Here is a 22665-nt window from a genome sequence, read left to right as displayed (position 1 = left end):
GCTCCCAGCCCTCTTTGGGTGGACCTGCTTTCCACGCGATGGAGAGGACTCTTACTTCTGGAAGCACTCCATCGGCATCGGAACCCCATTTCTCGCCCCCTGAGCTACAGCTGCCACAGACCACCTCCCGGTGGCACCAGGTGGAGAAGCTGCAGGATACTCCTGTTCGGGGTACCCACTCTTCCGAGTCCTCCTCAGAGGCCCCCACTGAGGAGCCCTCTCGCAAGAGATTGTGCAAGAAGAAGCACGTAGGAGCCTCTAATGGAAGAATCTGATTACGATGATGGTGAAGGGTCCCCATGGTCATCTCCTGATTTTGTCTCCTTTGGAGACATCCTTGGAATGCTGAAACAGAGAGGTGATTGGAAGCCCTCCCACCCTTCGTCTGAGGAGTCTGTGTTCCTGCAGGCTTTTCGCACCCGGCCATCTAACTCTTGGGTGACCCCACCTGCTAACGAGCTCATCCAGCTCATTGTGCAGTGCGCTTGGAAGAGCCCTGATTCCGTTGAGGTGATCCCTCGGAGACCTGACAAAATTCTTTCCCCACCCGAGGAGAACCCGCATTGGTCCAGAGGATTACCACTCGATGCTATGGTGGTGGCGGCGGCCACAAAAAAGGACTTTGCAAAGGAGAGTCCTGCTGTCCACCCACCAAACAGAGAGCCCTGGGTGGTGGACAGACTTGGGAAGCGGGTTTATGCATCAGCGACCTTTGCCATACGGTCACTGAACTACTTGACACATTTTACGAGGCTCCAGAGGGACTTGATCTCTGAACTCTCTAGAACACTCGCAGGACAGGTGTCTGACGAGGTAAGGGACACAGTTGCCTCGCAGCTCGCAACCCTGGAATTGATTTCCATCTCATCCATGAGGTTGCTATCACATGCAACCGAAGGGGCGGCTAGGGCAGTGAGTTCAGGAATTGTCATGAGACATCATGCCTGGATGTGCATTTCTGACCTCATGGATCCCTTCAAGTCTTCCTTTCTGAATGCTCCTATTGAAGCATCGTCCTTTTTTGGCTTCAAGGTGAAGGACATGCTAGCCAGGTGCGAGCAAGATGGCAAGATCCTGTCTGCCGTAGGCTTATGGTTTTCCAACCCTCAACATTCCTTTTCCAAGAATCAGAGAAGTGGAAAAATGTGGCACAAAAAATCTCAGGGTCTTTTCCTTGCCGCATGTGGTGATGATACCCCCAGGGGCAGAGGGGGTAACAATTCCAGAAGATGCCCCTACAGGGGCAGAGAGGGTCCTCGTAACCAGGGCTCCATGGATTCCTTCACTGAACAGCCTTACCAGTGCTCCTGAAGAGCAGTCCGATTGCTTACATCTGGAAGGAGTCGGAGGTCCTTTTTCTCTGCACCAAGCTGCCTGGCACTCTATTACCACCGATTGTTGGGTGCAGAGAATAATCACCAGAGGTTACACCCTTCCCTTCTCTTGTCAACCAGCACTTCCAAAAATGCTTCCTGATGTTCCACCCAGTTAAAGGGACGACGCAGCTTCAGAAATAAAAAAGCTGTCTCAAAAAAGAGTCATCCAACCAGTCCCACCAGACCAATGTAGATCCGGATTCTACTCAAGATTCTTTTTGGTGCCAGAAAAGGCAGGGGAATGGAGACCCATTCTGAATTTCAGCAGCTTAAATAAGTCTGTCACCCAAACCAAATTCCAGATGGTCACAGTCCAGTCCATTCTCCCTTTTTTTAAGGGAAAGCGATTGGATGTGCTCGATAGATCTCAGGGATGTGTATTACCACATCAAGATGGACAAATGCTCCAGGAGTCTGCTTTGCATCCGGCTGGGAGCCAGTCACTATCAGTTTCATGCTGTGCCATTTGGTCTCTCTACAGCCCCCAGAGTGTTCACAAAGTGTATGGCAGTGGTCACAGCTCATTTGAGGCTACAAGAATTCCGAGTGTTTCCATATTTGGATGACTGGCTCCTCACCGCCCCACCAAACATCTGCTGGTATCAGCCCTGCTTTACACTCTTTCTCTGGCAAAAACTCTGGGAATAACAGTACACTGGGTGAAATCAAACCTTGCTCCTACACAGCAAATAGAATTCATTGGAGCAGTGTACAACATCCGGTCCTATCTAGCGTCACTCCCAACCCACAGACTCCAGTGACTGAGGCTCCAGCTACGGGTAATACTCTGTCAAACAAAAGTTTCAGCGAGGGAGGTTCTTCAGGCCCTAGGTTCCATGGCAGCTTCAATCCCAGTAGTGCACCTTGCGAAGCTGCACATGCAAATTCTGCAATGGCTACTTCTTTCACAGTAGTTCCCAAACTACCACCCTCTCAGTTACCAGATTTATATAACCAACTCCTGCAAGCAAGACCTTCTTTGGTGGATGAGGCCAGATGCAGAACTTTGGAGTCGCCCATTCCAGTTTCCTCAGCCTAAGGCCATTGTAAGCATGGATGCTTCCCTGATTGGGTGGGGGGCCATTTCCAGGGAAAGACAGTCCAAGACGCATGGTTCACACTAGAGGCGAATCTGGATATCAACGTTCTAGAACTGAGTCCACCCCCTAGCCAAGGAAACCACGGTGAAGAACTTCTCAAAAGCAAACTTCACACTTCTCAAAACCGAGGTGGAATCCTTCAAAGCCCCCGGGTCAGTGGTAAATATGGCCTAAACCGCAGAATCCTTTACAGACGCATTCTATGAACACCTACAGGAATGCATGGATCATGCTATCCCAAATAAAGCCAAGACTCACTCCTCCAAAGGCAGGAGACCTGTCTGGTGGACCCCAGCCATAAATAAGCTATACAACAGAAGGAGGAAGCTACTACATGATAGAGCAAAATCCCAAAAAGGGAAGGCATCTCTGATCAGTACTAGCAAGAAACTATGATCCCTCATAGAATCATCTAAGGCCAGCTTCAAAAGAAAAATTGCACAAGACGCTAAAGATAATCACAAGGCCTTCTTTAGTTATGTCAGGAACCTCAGTGGCAACTCCCAGATATGCTCTGAGATAGTGTAAAATGACAAAAAATACACTGAACCCACAGACATTGCCAACATCCTGGCAGACAGGTTCAGTGCAAACTTCTTCCCCCCTTCCCCCCCAAAAGAGCAAATGTCTATCCCAACAGAGTGTAGCCTCCCTGACATCACAGATGCACAGGTGAGAGCTGCCCTCTCCAAAGCAAAAAACACAGCATCAATGGGACCGGACGGTGTCCTGGGCTGCGTCTTACATGAACTCCAAGATGAACTGAACCCTCACATAAAGTCACTGTTCAATCTCAGCCTTACGACAGGATATGTACCCAAGGAATGGCGTACAGCAACAGTGGTCCCACTCCACAAAAGTGGTGCCACAACGGACCCCGGAAACTATCGCCCTATAAGCCTGACTAGCCTGGTCTGTAAAGCTATGGAGCGTATCATCATGGAACTCATAAACAAAGACGCTGGGAACCTCCAAACACTGGATCCTACACAATTAGGCTTTGTTAAGGGCAGATCTTGCCTCTTGAACCTGGTCGACTTCTTTGAAACAGTCACCAAGGCCATAGATGAAGGGAAGGTAGTCCACACAGCCTACCTGGACCTCGCAAAAGCCTTCGACACAATACCCCACTCGGGCATCATAAATAAGCTCACCAGCTTAAATATCAACCCCTATGTCACAAGATGGGTTGCAAACTGGCTCAGGGACAGAACCCACATGGTCAGAATAGCAGGTGCCATGTCAGACTCTATGCCAGTTATAAGTGGCGTCCCACAAGGCTCAGTCCTGGGACCTCTCTTGTTCGGTATATATTTCTCTGAGGTACAGGCTAACATGGGAGGACTATGGCTGACCAAGTTTGCAGATGACTGCAAACTGGGAGCCATAATCGACTCGCCGACTGACACAAGTATCCTCCAAAAGGGTCTCACAGAGCTGGATAACTGGTGCCAGAGCCATGGCCTAAAGCTAAATGCCAAAAAGTGCATAGTCATCCCCTTTGGGAAAAACAAAGTGCCCACAAATTACCACATAGGTGGTAATCCATTAGGTACGGAAGAAGTAATGAGGGATTTGGGGACCCAAGTAGATAGCAATCTTTCCTTTGACAATCACGTTGCCAAAGTGGTTAGAAAGACCTTCTATATAGCCCACCTTATCACGAAAGGGTTCACATCTAGATTAAGAGAGGTCATTGTGCCCCTCTACTCATCACTCATCAGGCCCATAATTGAATACAGTGCCCCATTTGGGATGTACCTTACCCGACACCTGCAGCAACTGGAAAGACCCCAAAAGTACCTCACCAAGAGGATCAAGGGACTCAAACAGATGCCCTACGTAGTTAGGCTAAAGAAACTCCAGCTCTACTCAGTTGCTTACCGCCTACTCAGAGGCGATCTGTGCCTGACGTATAAAGCCATGTCCAAACCAGAATTAATGGACATGCTCCACCTCAGGAAATCAAAATCCCTTAGAGCTACACACTCCAGGGACTTAAACCTCAGCACAGAAATAAATAGAACATGCTGGAGGGACAGATTCATATCCCAGAGGCTCCCCTCACTCTGGAACAAAATCCCAATCCATGTTAGGCAGAGCCCCTCAATGGCCCTCTTCGAGAGAAATCTTGACGAGTGGATGGGAGATCATAGGTTTACCCCTGGGATCTCTTCTGTGTCCCTACTAGACAGAGGCACAGTAAACTAACCTTAAAAGGGCTATCTTCTGTGACCTACTATACAGAGGCACAGTCAACTAATCTAAAAGGGTGGCGAAAGCCAAACACACTCTGGCTAGGCTTATAAATGCCCTAGGGCAGATAGCCTAGTATCAGCCTATGAACCTATGAACCTATGAGAGCAGTGCTGTTAGCGTTGCAGGCATTTCACTCTGTTCTCCCTTCTGGAACGATTGCAATTCAGTCAGACAATATGTCAGTGGTCTATTATATCAACAAGCAAGGAGGAACCAAGTTCTAACCCCTGTGTCAAGAGGCCATGAGAATCTGGCAGTGAGCGATAGCTTCTGACCGCTTTCTAATAGCAACGCATATCCCAGGGAGCTCCAATGTAATTGTGGACAAACTGAGCAGATGCATCCTCCTGCATCACGAGTGGTTCCTCAATCCCGAGGTGGTAACAGAAATCTTCAGTCACTGGGGCCAGCCTTGTTGCAACCTTTTTGCCTCCCCATCGAACAACAAGTGCAGCAGCTATTTCACCCTGTTCCCCCCGGAGGGGGAGTCCCTGAGGGATGCTCTGATCCATGATTGGCACACGGGACTTCTTTATGCTTATCTCCCCATCCCACTTATCCCACAGTTATTAAAGAAAGCTCTTCGGTTAAGATGCAAGGTGATCCTCATAATCCCCCGTTCTGGCCTTGACAAGTTTGGTTCCCCTTCCTTCGGCCTCACCAAGTATACCTGCCGTGGATTCTGGATCCTCTTCCAGATTTGATTTCTCACCCCCCCCCCCCACAAGTGTTGAGCCACCCGAATCTGTCCAGTCTCAAGCTAATGGCTTGGCTTCTCCACTTCTGTTAGTTGCCAGCAAGCTAATCTCACCTCACCTGTTCGGGACATCATTCTGGCCTCTCATAAACCATTCACCAGAAGACTATATCAGGATAAATGGAAAACGTTCTCCATCTGGTCTAAGGATAACATGCTAGACCCGTATTCGGTTCCAGTGACTGCAGTCCTGCAATACCTGGCTAAGTTTTTTGATAATGGAGCCTTTGCCTGTACCGTACAAGTACACCTGGCGGTGATTTCTAATTTCCACAGTGGTCTAGATGGCACCTCTCTCATCTCCTTACATCTATGTAAAGCCTTTCTCAAGGGAACCTCTCACATCAGGCCTCCTGTCAGCCTGTGGAACCATGGAACCTCACTTTGGTCCTTCAGTCTTTGACTCAAACCCCCTTTGAACCCGCAGCAAAGTGTGACCTAAAGTTCCTGTCCTGGAAATCATTGTTTTTAGTAGCCATCACATCAGCCAGATGGGTCTTGGAGCTGCAGGCATTGTGTATCAAGAGGCCTTATCTGGTCTTCCATAAAGACAGAGTGTCACTCCGGACGGACCCATCCTTCCTCCCCAAAGTTGTTTCTGATTTTTCCATTAACCAGAGCATTGACCTACCAGTGTTCTTTCTGAATGTTTCCAGTAAAGGAGAGCACTGCCTACACTCCTTGGATGTACATAGGCAACTGAGATTCTACCTAGACAGGACTGAATCTATCCATAAGTCTGTACAGCTTTTCATCTCCTGTTCTGGGTCTAGAACGGGAAATTCTGTTTCCAAGGTTACATTATCAAAATGGCTAAGGGACTGCATACGTTTTATCTATTCCCTCACAGAAAAACCTATGCCAAAGATTAAAGCTCACTCCACTAGATCTATGATAACATCTGTAGCTTTCCATTCCAGGGCTTCCATGAATGACATTTGCACAGCAACCACTTGGGCTAAAACTCATACCTTGATCAATCATTACAAATTGGACTTGGTCTCCAGAGGGAGAGCTGCCTTCAGCTCAATGGTACTCAGGAATGTTATTCCATAACGGCTGCCCATGGACCTTAAGGTAGCTTGGGGCTCTGTCCCATCAGTGATGAATGGAAAGAAGATTAACAACATCAGGTAAAGAAGTTCTGTCTTACCATAATGTTCCATCTGTGTTGTTCATCTTCTTTCATTCATCACGTCCCACCCCCCTTCCTCCTCCAAAGGCTCCTGGTGGATGCTTTGGGTCCAAATGGTGCACTAGGGCATTTTCACAGAAGTGGCCTCGGCTTTACTTTTCTATCTTCAGCAAAGTCGATCTGAGGTAACAGGGAGAAGGGAATTCTGGGTAGAAGCTTAGCTTGAGAGTTTTTTTTGGCTGGCGCGAGCTTGGTAATAGGCTGACTCGGTTCCGCGGGCTCGGAACCGAACCTGTCAGTGATGAATGAAAGAAGATGAACAACACAGATGGAATGTTATGATAAGACATAACTTCTTTTTTTCAAAGTACAATCCATCCATTCGTTTTTTGATACCTCTTGCATCATTTTCATAGTTGAAGGTGCGACAGAACCTTTCATGTCAAGCAGTGGGCATGAGGCAGAGATAGTCCTGCTCAAGATGAAGTCTATTACAGGATGTGCAGTGAATCTGTGGGTGCGTGTGCACTTGCACGTGCATGCGTGCGCGCGCGCACACACACACACACACACACACACACATACACACACGGCTATATGCAGTTTAGGAAGATCACCAGTTCACTTATCTGCATGTTGTTGAATATGGGAGAAAGTGGAGACCCTGATGAAAAGCTATAGAGACACAGTGAAGATACATAGGCTCCTCAAATAAGATAACTAAGTATTGTGAAACAGCACAACAATGTGTCAGAATATCAAAGACAAAGTATCAGAACATAATAAAATAAATTTTTGAATTATGTCATTAAAACTTTTTGGAGTTTCTCATGCTTGCTGTTCACTAAACAAGTACTTAATTTGTTAACATTCATCTTATCAGGAGCTTATATATATCACTTGCATGTCTTGCATTGTTGCAATCACAGAAACATTTTACAGACATCAGTTTGCTGTGAAAGCAAGATTTATTTACAAGGATTAATAAAAAATTGATGCAGTGTTGCAAACTGGTAATTACAGAAAACACAGTCTTCAGTCTTACTTCAGTAATTGGCCTCGCAAGTAGTAGCCCACCTTCACATCCTCTCACAAGCTCTGTTTCGCACTCCATGTCTTTTTAGCTTCAGTATTTCTAGTATAATTTATTTTGTTCTATGGCACAAAATTATATTTTAATTGTTTTCTTTAATATGATTGTAACTGTGAATACACTATGTAATGTGGAGCTTTTCTCCCAGAGTCTCCACTGAAAACGGGCTCCCTGAACCCAGTGGACCTCCCTAGTCATCAGACTGAAATAAATAAAATAAATAAATAAATAATCCAGTAGGTACCTAAATGTGTCACTTATTTCTTCATCCCACAAACAAGGTACATACCAACCTTTAACATAAGTATGGTAACTTCCAACTCCCAACTTGATAATGCAGGGACAACTTCCAGTCTGGTTACTCACTTCAGACTTGACTTCTCTGGCAGTTCCTTAGAGTAATTCTTTCTTGACGTAGGACTCAGGAAAGCAGGACTCTAAAACTGTTTACTTCTATTTTCATGATATATCTCTTTCAATATATCCCCAAATGTTCTAGTTTTTCATTGGTACGAACCCGCCTACTCTGTGTTTACCCTAAAGATAAAGGCTCTGCATCCTCTGCTGCCACCACTATGTCAACAGAGGCTCTGCATCCTCTGCTGTCACCACTGTGCTCACAGAGGCTCTGCATCCTCTGCTGTCACCACTGTGCTGACAGAAGCTTTGCATCCTCCGCTGCCACCACTGCGCTGACAGAGGATCTGCATCCTCCGCTGCTACCACTATGTCAACAGAGGATCTGCATCCCTTGCTGCCATCAGTATGCTGACAGAGGCTCTGCATCCTCCGCTGCCACCACTGTGCCGACAGGGGATCTGCATCCTCCACTGCCACCACTGTGCCGACAGAGAATCTGCATCCTCTGCTGCCACCAGTGTGCCGACAGAGGCTCTCCATCCTCTGCTGCCACCACTATGCCGACAGAGGCTCTGCATCCTCTGCTGCCACCACTGTGCCAACAGAGGCTGTGCATCCTCTGCTGCCACCAGTATGCCAACAAAGGCTGTGCATCCTCTGCTGCCAGCACTATGTTGACAAAGGCTGTGCATCCTGTGCTGCAAGCACCATGCCACCATCTGCATTTGTGTGCACATAGTAAATGTGATAAATATGATATATTTGTTGATAACTGCAGTTCTTGGTGCACAAATGCTTTCATGTATATACTCTGAAACTTTCTGTATACTTGTACACTTACTGCGTTATTATTTACTGGCTATTCAACTTCTATTCTAAAACATGGAATCAAATTGCAAGTGATATGACACTTCTGTAACCTCTGGGATTAAAAAAAAAGACAATAATTTCTTCTGCCTTTGTTTTCAAAGATGTCTAATTATGTTTCACTATTGAATGTTACTCGCTGATTTTAATAAGTGTAATTTTAGAGCTTCCAGTATATTCTGTAAATTAATAAGTGTAATTTTACAGCTTCACCGTATTCTGTAAATTAATAAGTGTCAATGCATGAAAGTGTTGTCATATGGCATTACCCTGTATTGAAAGCATGGACTCCCATTTGTGGTTGTTTTATGCTGAATGAGGATTGGGTTTGTAGTGCGTTCCTTTTTGACATATTTTGTTGATTTATCTCTGTAGTTGAAACTTATGCCCGAGTTTCTCTTTGTGGTTAAACATTTTCTCAATATTTTCTAGCCTATGCCCATTCCTTCAAGGAAAAAAAACTAAAGTTTTGTTCTCAGAAATGAGTTTTAAGTGATTTTCCATGCTAGAAAATAGTAACATTTTAAGTATGTTGCAGTGCTGCTTGGAGGTGGAGTCCAGAGTTTACATCTACATGGCTTTTTTACCTGCAGTCTTAGAAAATGAATAGGTTCTGTAAAGTTGTTGATGAGCCATGGCTCCCTAACCTAGCAGTATCATCTCTGATAAAATAAGGCAGAGCTGTGCAGAGACTTTTCCCATCCCTGATGCATTATACCTTTCGCCTTTTCACCTGATATAGTTTATAAGCAATAAACAGAACATCTTATAATATTGTAAAATAAGTGTAAAACCTAGAGGGTGTGGAGCTAAGATTAAGTTGGTCTTTTTTCTGATTAATGCAAATTATGGAAAACTTAAGGTGTCTGAAATATGTAAGAAACTATATCATTTCATGAAGATATTGAGCCACAGACTGAAGATCATCTCACTGACATTGCATCCCACTGAATGAAGGCTGTTGATAACCCAATATTTTGTTGATGATGATGATGTTTCAAGGCAGGTCGCTCTTAACTTATAAAACCAGGCTATTGAAACAGCTTGCGTATTGAAAAGTATACTTAGGGATGTGGAGGTGCAAGGTGATAAGGATGGGGAGGTACGTTTCCAGGTTTCATCAGCCACCACCACTGCAGGTGCAAACACTCCCTTCAGCTTTTGTGAGATGATTCCATACCCAGTGTTTCTGAATTATACACTGCTTGCACACATTGTCCCACCACTGACATGTTTCATTGCCAGCAGCTGTCATTTAGTGGATTGCATGTCAAAAAAATGATCACCCCTACAACCATAGGTCTATTTCTAATGTAGTTTCTTTAAAAGTTCAAAGGTTGTGTTAACAAAATAGCTTGTAATGCTTTATTTCTGACTTGGTTTTACAAGGGACAAATTGGAGAAACATCCACTTCCATTTTCATTTCAAGATGGAAAAATCCCAAGGATCTGTGCAGTTACTGAAGAAGAGGCATGGGTGCTGAACATCAAAAGGGGAATTCTCAGCATTCTTCAAAATTCCTATGCTTCCAGTGAAAATAATTCGCTTCAAGAGGTGAGTGGCTGCATAATTCAAACTCCAATATTATATTTTGTGGTTTCTGTAATCTAATGCAGTCTGTTGATACCAGCTCTACATTTCTTTTTTTGTTTTGAGGAAAATATACTTTAATCAGCTTTTTGGAAACTTAATTTTGGTTTAAAAGTGTGACCCTGTATAACTGATTAACACATTTATTTGTGGTTCAGAACCCACACATTTAAGCATGAGTGTATGTATCACAGTTAATTAGATTTTATCATTCTGTCTCTCGGTAATATTTATTTATTTATTTATTTATTTTACATTTGTTAACCGGGGGTGTCTGACTGAGCCGAAAAGGCCCTTTTTCAGCAGAGGCCCGGGGAGAAAAGCTCCACAAAGAAAAATTACAGATACATTTAGACATGATCAGTATACACACAAATTACAAGAGACATGTTTTTACAGTGGTATGCGGCACATCAACAGTTAAAGTGGAGAGAACAAACAAAAAAATATTAATTTAAAAATAAAGGTAATTAATAGATTTGTGGTGTACAGCTGAAATTTGGAACATAGGTAGAATACATACATAGTACACAGGTACAGTACATACATTGTAGATTAGCCAGTGTTTGTGAGTAAGATTGAAAACTATTATCAAGTAGTCTAGGTTTAGTATGTGTACCTTATCTGCTTTCACTAGCCGGGGCAACAGTCATGGCACTGCCAACTTTGCTTGAGATGTTGCCTGATGAGGTCTTTAAAGGAGGCTTTGGATGATGTGTTTTGAATGCTAGTAGGGACAGAGTTCCATTTTTTAGCCACTGAACTACTATATAGTGCATCTCCAAAGCTATTGTAGCTGTTGGTGACTTCTAGTAGTAGTTTGCTTGATGATCTAAGAGGCCTTTTGGCTGAGTGATGTTGTACTAGGTTTTTGAGGGCAGGACACTTATTGGGGAGGTAATAGATAGAATGACAGAGGCAGAGCTGATTGTAGGTTAGGAGGTTGGGCAGTTCAAGCCAGTGGAGCTGTCTCAAAGCAGTACAGTGATGAGTTCTATATGAGCAATTTGCAGCAAAGCGGGCAATTCTGTTATAGCATGCTTTCATTTTGCTTAGTTCAGTTTTGTTGAGATTAGTCAGAATGAGAGATACATAGAGTAGGGTGGATAGAAGTTGAGAGCAAGCAATGGCTGATCTTATGTTGTTGGTAAGAAATGGTTTGATATGGTAGAGTGATCCCAGTTTGGCATGTACTTTTTTAATAGTTAAGTTGAGATGACTATCAAATTTTAGGTGGGAGTCTATGGTTATTCCCAATAGCTTAGCCTGTGCCACTGGAGCGATTGGAGTAGCATTTGTGGAGAAGATAGTGAATTGACTGTTATCAGTGTTTTTGTTAGAACTGGTTATAATCATAAGCTGTGTTTTCTTTGGATTGAGGATAAGTTGGGCTTTCGTAAGGTAGTTTTCAACATCAGAGAATGCTAGCTGAGTTGTTTGCAGGAGGGTTGGAATGTTTTGTGCAGCACAGATTAAGGTAGTGCATTCTGCATACTGAAATGATAGATGCATGCTGTGTGGAGGTATGGAGGTCATTTGTGAAGATTGCGTATAGTAGTGGTCCTAAGACAGAACCCTGTGGGACTCCTATAGTTATGGGCAGCTGAGGAGAGAGAGAATTTTCCCGTTTCACAGCTTGGTACCTGTCAGTTAAGTAGCTTTGGAACCAGGTAAGAGTGGAATTTGATAGGTGATATTGGTTTAGTTTGTTCAGCAGGATTTGGTGTGAGACTGTGTCAAATGCTTTGGACATATCCAAAAAAAGAGTTGACACCTGTAGGCCTTCATTTCTGAGACGGTTTACTGTGTCTGTGAAGCAGAGGAGGGCTGTAGTGGTACTATGGGCAGGTCTGAAACCATGCTGAGTAGGTGACAGGATGTTGCTGTCTAGGAGATGGTTTAGCATCTGGGTATGGATGCATTTTTCTAGGATTTTGGCCAGGAGGAGAGTAAAGCAATGGGTCTGTAGTTATTAAGTTCAGTGGAGGTCCCACCTTTATGTATGGGTGTAACATAGGATATTTTCCAGAGTTTGGGCACATAGTTTTCAACAATTGATCTGTTTATGAGAGTGGAGATTGGGATAGCAATAGCATCTGCTGTGAGTTTCAAGAAATAGCTGGGGAGTAGGTCGGCTGCTGTTGATGAGGTTTTTAGTTTGGAGAGCATGCTTTTGATTGAAGTGGTGGAAACTGTTTTGAGGGTAAAGCTTGTATTAGTGTTATTTGTGTTGGGGGGGGTAGTGAGGAAGGAACTGTCCTGTGATACTAAGGATAGAATTGAGTTCACAAAGTGGGAGTTGAATTGTGTTTCAATGGGAACTTTAGTGTCAGGGGTGGTTGGTTTTGGGGTAGCCTTTTGGGTGGATTTTAGTAGCTGGTTTACATTTTTCCAAAATTTTTGGGGGGTTGTGTTGGTATTTAGTTTGTAATGTCATGTAGTAGGATTTTTTGTCCAGCCTAATGCATTTTTTTGCATGGTTGCGCAGTTCTTGGTACTTAGTTAGGCTTTGTGTTTCTTTGTTTTTTTGATAGTAAAGCCAGGCAGTGTCTCTGGACTTGAGGATTTGTTTGGTTTCTTTACTGAGCCAGGGGTTTGTAGAGGTTCTAACCTTGATTTTGCTCAATGGAGCGGCAGTGTCTTGGTGTTTTAGAAATGTTTTGTTGAAATATGCTACAAGCCTTGTCAAGTGGGAGGGTTTTTAGGAGGGTCCAGTCACAGTTACAAAGTAAAGTGTTGAGGACCTCAAGAGAGACTTTTTTTTGTGTTTCTAGTGGATATATAGTTAGTGGTTTTGCATATGCTTGTTCTACTACATATAAAGTATATTATGTTGTGGTCACTTAAGGTGTCTGGGAGGCTGCCTGTGTGAGGATACAATGTGGGGTTGTTAGTTAGGACCCAGTCACGGATGGATTCCCTTTTTGATTTTTTTATCACATCTAGTTGGAATTTGGACTAGCTGCTGGTAGCCATGGAGATTTATTAGATTACTTGGTGGTTCTGATATACAGGTGAACCAATCTAGGTTGAAGTCCCCCAGAATAAGGGTTTCTTGTGGGTATGTGGAAGAACACCAGGATAAGAAGTCTTCAAGGCTAGCAGGTGTATTACCAGGTGGAATATAGATCACAATTGTGGTGATGACCTTTTTAGGGTGAAGTTGAAGTTGCGAGATAAGTATGTCACAATTATTGGGGAAGGGGTAGGAGTTTGGTAATTGATGGACAGTTAAGTTGGACTTGTACAGTAAGGCAGTTCCACCCCCTTTACGAAGTGGTCTGTCTTCTCTAATGATATTGTAGCCAGTAGGGAGAACTTCTGAGTTAACTATGTTTTTATTTAGCTAGGTTTCTGTCAAAGCAACTATGTCTGGGAAGTAGTGTGCTATTGTGGCCTGGAGTTCAGGTATTTTATTTGTGATACTTCTAATATTAATATTTAACATTAAAAGATGGTTGGTTTTGCTGCTGTTGTTGATTTGCCCAGGGATGAAGAAAGTGGGGGTGTTATGTTTTGACATTTGTGTTGGAGCAGTTTGTGTTAGACAGGATGGATTTGGGCCTGGGTTGGGGTGGATATCCCCACTTATGATGAGCCTGGTGTTAAAATGGTGATACAGATGTTGCAGTTTGGTGAGGAGTGTGAGAAAGTATTGTATTTTTTTGGAGTAGGAATGAGAGAATATGTGTTTAGTTCTGAATTGGTCCATTATGTAGTTCTTGAATGATTGTGGGCAGATATTATTATAATGTGTGGTGTCTGTATATGAGAGTGCATAATGTAGTGTTGTGCTACTAAGTTTAGGGATATTGCTAGAGTGATAACTTGTGGTGTTATAAAGAATTATGAGAAGGCAGACTAGACTTTGTTGTGTGATAGTCATGGTTATAAAGTTTAAGATGGTACCAAGTGGGCGTCTGAATAGGAATTATAGGGTTGTACTATATGTGGATGGGTAAGTAGTGTGGGTGATATAAAAAATGCCTAATGGGAATAAGAGTGATTGGAAGTATTTTTTGTGGAAGAAGTTGGTGTGGTATAATGTGATTTTGACTTGAGGTGATGTGAGGGTGAGCTGTGGGTGTGGCTGTGATTACTATAAATGTAGAGGTAGTGGGGGCAGGAGGTAATAGGGGGCAAGGCATGGGAACTTAGAGAGCCTGAGCATTAGTGAGGGCGAACGGAGCGGGGCAGAGCCCACCAAGGCAAGAGAAAAAAGTAAGTATTACTTTACAAATCTGAACACTTTAAACAAATTCCTGACGTCTAATGGCTTACCATCAAGCAGAATATAATTGCTGAAGAGCACTTGTGTCCTGGTGGAAGACTAGAAATTTAAAGATGGCTCCATGCTCAGCAGGATTCTAATATAGACTTAGTATTGGGGGAGGGAGATAGCACAAGGGGTGTAAACCAGGTGGAATGCAAAGAAATTAGAGAGGCAATCAGTGGAAATCAGTGAAGGCCTCAGAGGGGGTAAGTAATAATTCAAACTACCTGTAAAGTGAAGGAGAGAAGAGACAGCAAAGTTTATTAAGGTTGGGAGTGTGTCTTCACATTGACTTGGGAGTGTATTGAGATGCAAATAAACAGGTGGGCCTCCAAGTGATACAAACTAAGACAGAAAGCACTGAGAGGGCTGCTTGATGGTTAATTTAGTCACAGGGATGTGAATTAAATGTATACTGTCTATTGGACAGTTAGGATTACTGTACTAGCTGGGGGGGGAGACACAAGGCTACAACCGTCAGTTTTATTAGCAGGCTGAGAACTACTAAGAAATACCGCTAATGTAATAGCTTCACTCATAAATCATACAAGTAGAATGCCTGGGTGGACTGACCCTGCTCTTGAGGCTCAGTATACATCCTTGTTTAGTTTGCAGTACTGATTCCTTCTCATACTGTATGGGTGGAGTGGTAGCCGCAGACTGCAGATTTGCTTGAGTGTGCTCAGCAAGCAGAATGTAATTGCTGAAGAGCACTTGTGTCCTGGTGGAAGACTAGAAATTTGAATGTACACCTACAGCTTGATTGCACTTTTATCATTAGATATAACACACATCATCATCATCATCATCCCCCTTATCCCCATTCTCTGCATGGGGTCGGGGTGCTGTGTTCCATCTCTCTCGATTCAGTGCCACACTCCTGCCTTCGTCGACACTCATGCCTGACTGTCGCAGACCTTCTCTTACACAATCCATTCACCTCTTTGCTGGATGTCCTTGTTTCCTCTTACCTTCTTCCTGTCTGTCCCAAATCTTCCTCACCAGATTATCTTCTGCTTTTCTGCACATGTGCTTGAACCATCGTAATCTGTTCTCTTTGATCTTTTCTGCAATTGGAGCTATTTGGCTTCTGCTGTTATGTCCTCATTTCTTCGTCTGTCCCACAATGCACATCCTGCCACCCTTCTCAGGCACTTTATTTCTATCACCTCTAGGTTTCTCATCTGTTCTGCATTTACTGTACACCACTGTTTTGTATACCTTACTTTTCAGTTTCTTAAGTATTCTTCTGATATATACTACACCTGACACTCAATGCCAGTTGGCTACAGCCCCTCTGATTCTAGCTTTGATCCCTTCTTTCAGACTTCCCTTCTCCTCAACCACCCCTCCCAGATACTTAAAACTATTAACCTGTTCCACTGCCTTCCCTTCTGTCTCATTTCTCTGCCTTTACTGGTTTTCCTAGTTTGCTACTAGTACCACTGTCTTTATCTGTATTTAGTTTCATCCCATGTGCCTTCAGTTTTGTATTCCATTTCCCATTCCTCTGCTGAAGTTCTGTCTGTAATGCCACATTATCTGCATACAACAACTTTGTTGATCTGTCCCTTCTAACTTGTTTGGTAATGTAGTTTATCACCTGTCTGAAGAGCAGTGGGCTCAGAGCTGAACCATGGTGCACACCCACTCCCACTGGCAACCCCTCTGTGATACCAAATGCTGTCTGTAGTTGACTCATTGCGTCCTTGTACATAGACTGCACTAATTCTACAAGTGCTTCTGGGACTTCTAACCACCTCAGTACTGCCCAAATCAGCTTTCTTGGGACCTTGTCATATGTTTTCTGCAAGTCTAGGAATGCTCAGTTGGACTCTTTCCTCTTTTTCTCAGCTCTCTGTCTCACTGCAAACATTGGGTCAGTTTTGCTGCATCCTGATCTGAATCTGAACTGCTCATCTCCCATGTTACTTTCCACTACTCTGCATATCCATTTATCAATTACCCTCTCCAGAATTTTTATGCAGTGTGACAGGAGTTTGATACCTTTGTACTGCCCACAGTTGTGGCTCTATCCTTTGTTCTTGTACACTGACATGCGTATGCTTAATCTCCAGTCATCTGGGAGACACCTTTCTCTCCACTCTGCTATGAGTACCATCAGGAGCCATTTCTCCCCTACCTAGCTTCATAGGAGGTTACTAGGCTAATGGCCCTGGGACCTTTACAAGCCTAGCCATGTAAAAAACAGAATACCCTTACTGACCAAATTTAGATGGTCATTGTTAGCAGAGTGACATTGTTATCAGCACTGATTGCCCCTGTCCATGAAGGACATAGGTGCCACTTCCGGGATGAATTGACAGTCACCCATCCAGTTGTCAAGGTTGCACTTGAATAGGGTCATTGTGGAGCTCCTGAATGGGAGCTTATTCGAGAGGAGTGTTAATCTCTGGGAGATATATCTGTCTCTTCAGCGTGTTCTGCTAATGTCACAGGATAGGCTGAGATCCCTGGAGTGAGTTATTCTTGTCCCATTTGATTTGCGGATGTGCAGCAATTCCATTAGGGTAGGGTCCAAGACTGCTCTGTAGGCCAGGCACAGGTTGCCTCTCAGTCGCCTGTAGGTTACAGATTACAGTGACAGGGTCCGAGACTGCTCTGTAGGCCAGGCACAGGTTGCCTCTCAGTAGCCTGTAGGTTACAGAATTCAGTAACAGGGTCTGAGACTGCTCTGTAGGCCATGCATAGGTTGCCTCTCAGTCGCCTGTAAGTTACAGAAGTCAGTAACAGGGTCCGAGACTGCTCTGTAGGCCAGGCACAGGTTGCCTCTCAGTCGCCTGTAGGTTACAGATTACAGTGACAGGGTCCGAGACTGCTCTGGAGGCTAGGCACAGGTTGCCTCTCAGTAGCCTGTAGGTTACAGAATTCAGTAACAGGGTCCGAGACTGCTCTGTAGGCCAGGCACAGGTTGCCTCTCAGTCACCTGTAAGTTACAGATTACAGTGACAGGGTCCGAGACTGCTCTGTAGGCCAGGCACAGGTTGCCTCTCAGTCACCTGTAAGTTACAGATTACAGAGAGAGGGTCCGAGACTGCTCAGTAGGCCAGGCACAGGTTGCCTCTCAGCCGCCTGTAAGTTACAGATTACAGTGACAGGGTCCGAGACTGTTCTGTAGGCCAGGCACAGGTTGCCTCTCAGTAGCCTGTAAGTTACAGAATTCAGTAACAGGGCTTTTAGTCTTTCCATTTATGGCATGTTTTGGAGGCTCTGATTCTCTTGGTAAGAAACCTCTGTGGTCTGTCCACTTGCTGCAGGTGTCTGGTGAGGTACATGCAGAAGGGAGTATTGAACTTGATTAGTGATCTGATAAGGGTGAAGTACAGTGGAGCTATAACCTCTCTGGTCTTGGATGTGATGCCCTCATTTATGAGATGTGCAAAGCAGAATGCTTTTCTTACCACTATGGACACTTGGTGATCGAAGTTTAGATTGCTATCAACCTCTGTTCCCAAGTTTGGCACCACTGAGTTTGTACTTGGAGTGGTGCTGTCTATATCATAATTAGCAGGGGCTACTTCTTTTCCAAATAGGATAATCGGGCATTTTTTTGCATTATGTTTTAGTCCATGAGTTTGGCACCAATCATTTGTCTATGTCAGCTCTTTCTGTAATATGTTAACATCGTTGTGGGACTCTGTAATTCTGCCCAGTTTACAGTCATCTGCAAATTTGGTAAGCCACAGACCTTTGCCTGGACTTCAGAGAAATAGATTCCAAACAGTAGAGGGCACAGCACAGATATTTGCTGTACCCTGCTGGTAACTGGTCTACTGGTGGAGGTGGACTCCCCAACTTTGACAGTGTGCGTTCTTTCAGTGAGCCAGTTTGTTACCCATTTAGTAATGTATGGCTTGATCCCATGCTGGAAGAGCTTCTCCACAATACCTGAATATGGGATTATGTCAAAAGCCTTGGCTAACTCAAGATAGGCAGTATGTACCATTTTGCCTTTATCCAGGGCTTTGGTGTAATTCTCAAAGAAGTCCACCAGGTTTAATAAGCAAGATCTACCTTTGACAAAGCCAAACTAGGTCAGGTCAAGAGTTTAAAGGTCACCTATGTCCTTCTTGATAAGGTCCATGATGATTCTTTCCATGACCTTGTAGATAAGGCTGGTTAGGCTTATGGTTCGCTAGTACCCAGGGTCAGTTGATGGACCTCCTTTGTGTAAGGGGATTACTGTTGCCATTCTCCACTCTGCTAGGACAAAGCCAGTTTTCAGACTATAGTTAAAGAGATTGCCAAGGGGGTCTAATAGGTATTGTTTTAGATTGTTGAGTAGGCAGCCTGGATTGTTATCTGGTCCCATAGAGGTTGTGTTTTTGGCCTTGGAGAGAGCTTGCATGACCTGTTCTTTGGAGATACTCGGTAGAGGACTGGTGCTGGGAATGATTTGGGGTATTTCAGGTAGGGACAAGGAGTGAAGTTATCACCAAATCTGTCAGCTAACAGGTTGGCAATTTCCTCAGTTTCAGAGTGAGTGGTACCATTTACTATAAATTTGGCACACAGCTGGGCATTCCCTCTTAGGTTATGGACGTAGCTAAAGAATGTCTTGTGATTGTCTTTAGCTAGGGATCCTAGTTTAGACTTCTAGCTAGCCTTAGAGGACTTAACAAGGTACCTGATTTGCTTGTTAAAGCTGTGGAGGGTAATCTTCCTCTGTTGGGTTAGTTCCCTCTTGTTCTTAAAAATCAGTTCCATTCTTTTGTTGTATTACTTATTTATACTTACAGTCCACCAGGGTAGCTTGTTCTTTCAGGAAGACATGGTTTTGTTCCTGTTAGGTACTGCCGAGTCAGTGCATTTGTTTACATGGCTATATTGGTAATTGTGTATTCCTCTGCATAGGAGACATTGTTGCCTATGTTGGCAGGGGCTTTGAAACTTTTTATACCATTGCTTAGTAGGCAATAGTTTGCTTTGGAGAAATGTTTCAGTTTTCTTATTCCTATGGGGGTGTCCATTTTGATCTTTACTTCAAATGAGACAGATTTTTGGTCTGACCTTACCAGAGAGGGCAACACACTGGGGGTAGTGCAGTGACCCCCCCATGTTGGTGGGCAACAGGTCCAGGACATTTGAGCCTCTTGTGGGGATCCAGACCAACTGTTTCAGGGCATTTGAATAAACAAAGTCCAGAAGCTTCATATCGATCATGTTTGTGCTTGTGTACGTCTCCCAGTTGATGGAGAGATAGTTGAAATCTCCATGACCATGCTGTTTAGCTGTATGTTGAGTGACTCTAGCAAGTCCAGATAGGCTGTGTGCTTCTCCTGGTTCATGGTGGGAGTCCCGTAGCTAGCAGTGGTGCTTTTCCTATAGTTAATTGGGCCTGATGTAGCTCCAGAGAGTCGCACTGTTTCACCAGTCTTGAGGTGTATTTGGATTTGATGAATTTGGATACACCTCTACCTTTGGTTCTTTAATGCTCATTTTGGGGTCTGAACATATGAAAGGCATTGTAACTTTGTACGGCCGGGGTGCAGTTCACATCCTTGAAACAAGTCTCTTTGACTACACAAATGTCAGCATCTTCCAAGATGATGAGTGCTTCCAGGGAGTGCAGTTTACTGTTTAAGCTCCTAGCATTAAGCAGCAGTACAAGGATTTCAAAGTGCAGAATATAACAGTCAAACCAGCAACAACAGTAAAAAAATGGAATGGCAGTTCAGCAGAAAACAGTTCTGAAAATGCAATGCAAGCTTTAAATATACTTGTTTTTTGTAGAACACAGTGGATGCCTCTGATTTAGTTTAGATTCACTCCAGGTCTCTGGCTAAGTCTCCAAACTCAGAGCAGCTCCGCCAAACTGAGTGCAAAACCACAGAAACGTGGTGCTTAAATACACTTCTGCACTTTCCTTAGTGCTATTCTTACTTCTTCAAGGGTTGGCTCCTTCTTCTTCTCTCATTATAGTCAGTGTCTGGGGCAGTTTTGTGGGGTTTTCTTCATTCAGAAGCTGCAGAAAGTAATCCTTCCATCTGCCTCTGATGTCTTGTGGACATAGTGAGAGGTATGCTTGTGGACTGGTGAGCATCCCTTATGAAGGGTGCCTGATTATCTTCTTTATTTTCCTGTCTTTGCTGAGTCGCTTTCTAGAAACTGTTAGAATGCTTCTGAGTTGCAACTCTTTTCTTAGTAATCCTTCGTAGCCTGGTCCATCTTTTCTATCTCCCACTTTTTCCTGCACTCCTTCTTTCATTTGATGACCTCATGGACTTCTGCATTCCACCACCAGCTTTCCTTATGTACCTTATTTCCATACCTGGCTTGGGCATATAGTCCTCAGATATGCTGTTTTGAGGTGCTGCCATTCTTCTTCAACTCTACTCTTCTTGGGGTGCTAGAGCTCAAGTAATTCCTTGAACTATTTTACTTTCTCTCCAGTCTACTTCCAGGTCTTCATCCTGGTCTCTATTGACCTTAGAGTCTTCTCTGACCACTGCTTGCAGCTGATAATGGTGACCAGAGGTTTATGCTGTGGGCCGACTTTTCACTGAATACATTTATAATCACTGATTTTATAGTACCCTTATGTCCAGCCTCTTCCATACCATCTTGTCATCCATTTCCAAGCTGCATCCTATCAGTGAACCTACACTGAAGGAATTCTTCATTCATGTTTGGCAGGTTGGTTGGTTTTACTTCCAGCTTTTACTCAACAGAGCTATCCTGGGCTGGGCAACTGGGCACCAGCTAGCTAGCTAGTAGTTTATTGGCCCAGGGCTAACCCTGCCATTGTGCACAGTCTGTGATCCGTGTTCTCCTATCTTGAGGATACTGCGCACCACAGTAGATGCCCAAAGTGGTTGGTCTATACAACTCTTCCTTCTGTAGGACACCATACAGAGTCTGTGCTGCTGCCCACAGCTCCATTGGTGAGTTTGAGATGGAAACACTCAACATGCTTTTCAGAGGTGTGAGGAACCCCACAGAGACACAAGGAGGACATGCAAACTCCAAACATGCATTGGGTGGAGGTCAGGCTCAACCCTTGTACCTTGTGCATGGGAAGCGAATACCTTAACCATTATGCCAACTGGTCTCTTACACCTGGCAATATATGTAATCCCTATTATTCATATTATTGATATTTGTAATACAAACAGACTATTTGTTAAATTCTTTTATTACAAAAATGCTGCCTTTATGTATATGTGCATGAATCTGCATATATACATTTATGCATTTAAATCACACACACACACACACACACACACACACATATATATATATATATATATATATATATATATATATATATGGATGGATGTCATTTACTTCATCATATTGTCTGCTGATTGACAGAGTGAATGACTGCAAAATGCTGTTGAGTGTCCCGTTCATCAAAATTTTAGCATTTTGTTTGATCAGAACATCAAATGTGTGCGGATAAGGTAAAGGTAAGTGTGGGTTTGGGAAAGTAATGCCATAAGCTTTAGATTTTCTGAAAGTTTCAGCATTAGTGGTAGGAGTGTTTGTGTGAGTGCGAGTGGGTTAGGGCTGGGGTAGGCTTAAGTGAGAGCATAGTTGCATTGTTTGTGTGTGCATGTGTGCGCGTGTGTGTGTGTGTGTGTGTGTGTGTGTGTGTGTGTGTGTGTGTGTGTGTGTGTGTGTGTGTGTGTGTGTGTATTTGTGTGTGTGTGCGCGCGTAAGTGTCCAAGCTGTCTAGATTAGTGGTAGAGTCATAGAAAGGGTTTTTGAAAGGTATGGTGCAGGGTTAGGGTTAGTGGGTATTAATAAGGTGGGCAGGGGGGAAAGCAAATGAGTGGTGGGGTTTTGGTGTTCTGATCACAAAAGGAAACGGTAGGTTTCCTTTTGCAGTTA

At 43.9% G+C, this 22665-nt stretch overlaps 1 protein-coding gene across 1 annotated transcript in view; it reads left to right on the top strand.

Moving 5' to 3' along the window:
- The window catches only part of LOC122816128, a 730565-nt gene that overhangs the window by 154777 nt on the left and 553123 nt on the right, over positions 1–22665 (top strand). Inside the window, exon 4 of the mRNA XM_044088887.1 lies at positions 10337–10502. The gene's annotated coding sequence lies outside the window, so the exon portion shown is untranslated. The remainder of the gene's footprint in view (positions 1–10336; positions 10503–22665) is intronic.

The sequence above is a fragment of the Protopterus annectens genome, chromosome 12.part0 (assembly GCF_019279795.1).
Source record: "Protopterus annectens isolate FY-2018-M chromosome 12.part0, PAN1.0, whole genome shotgun sequence".
Taxonomy (NCBI): Eukaryota; Metazoa; Chordata; order Ceratodontiformes; family Protopteridae; genus Protopterus; species Protopterus annectens.
The sequence above is the reverse complement of the archived record's forward strand: the minus strand, read 5'-3'. Positions and strand labels throughout refer to the sequence as shown.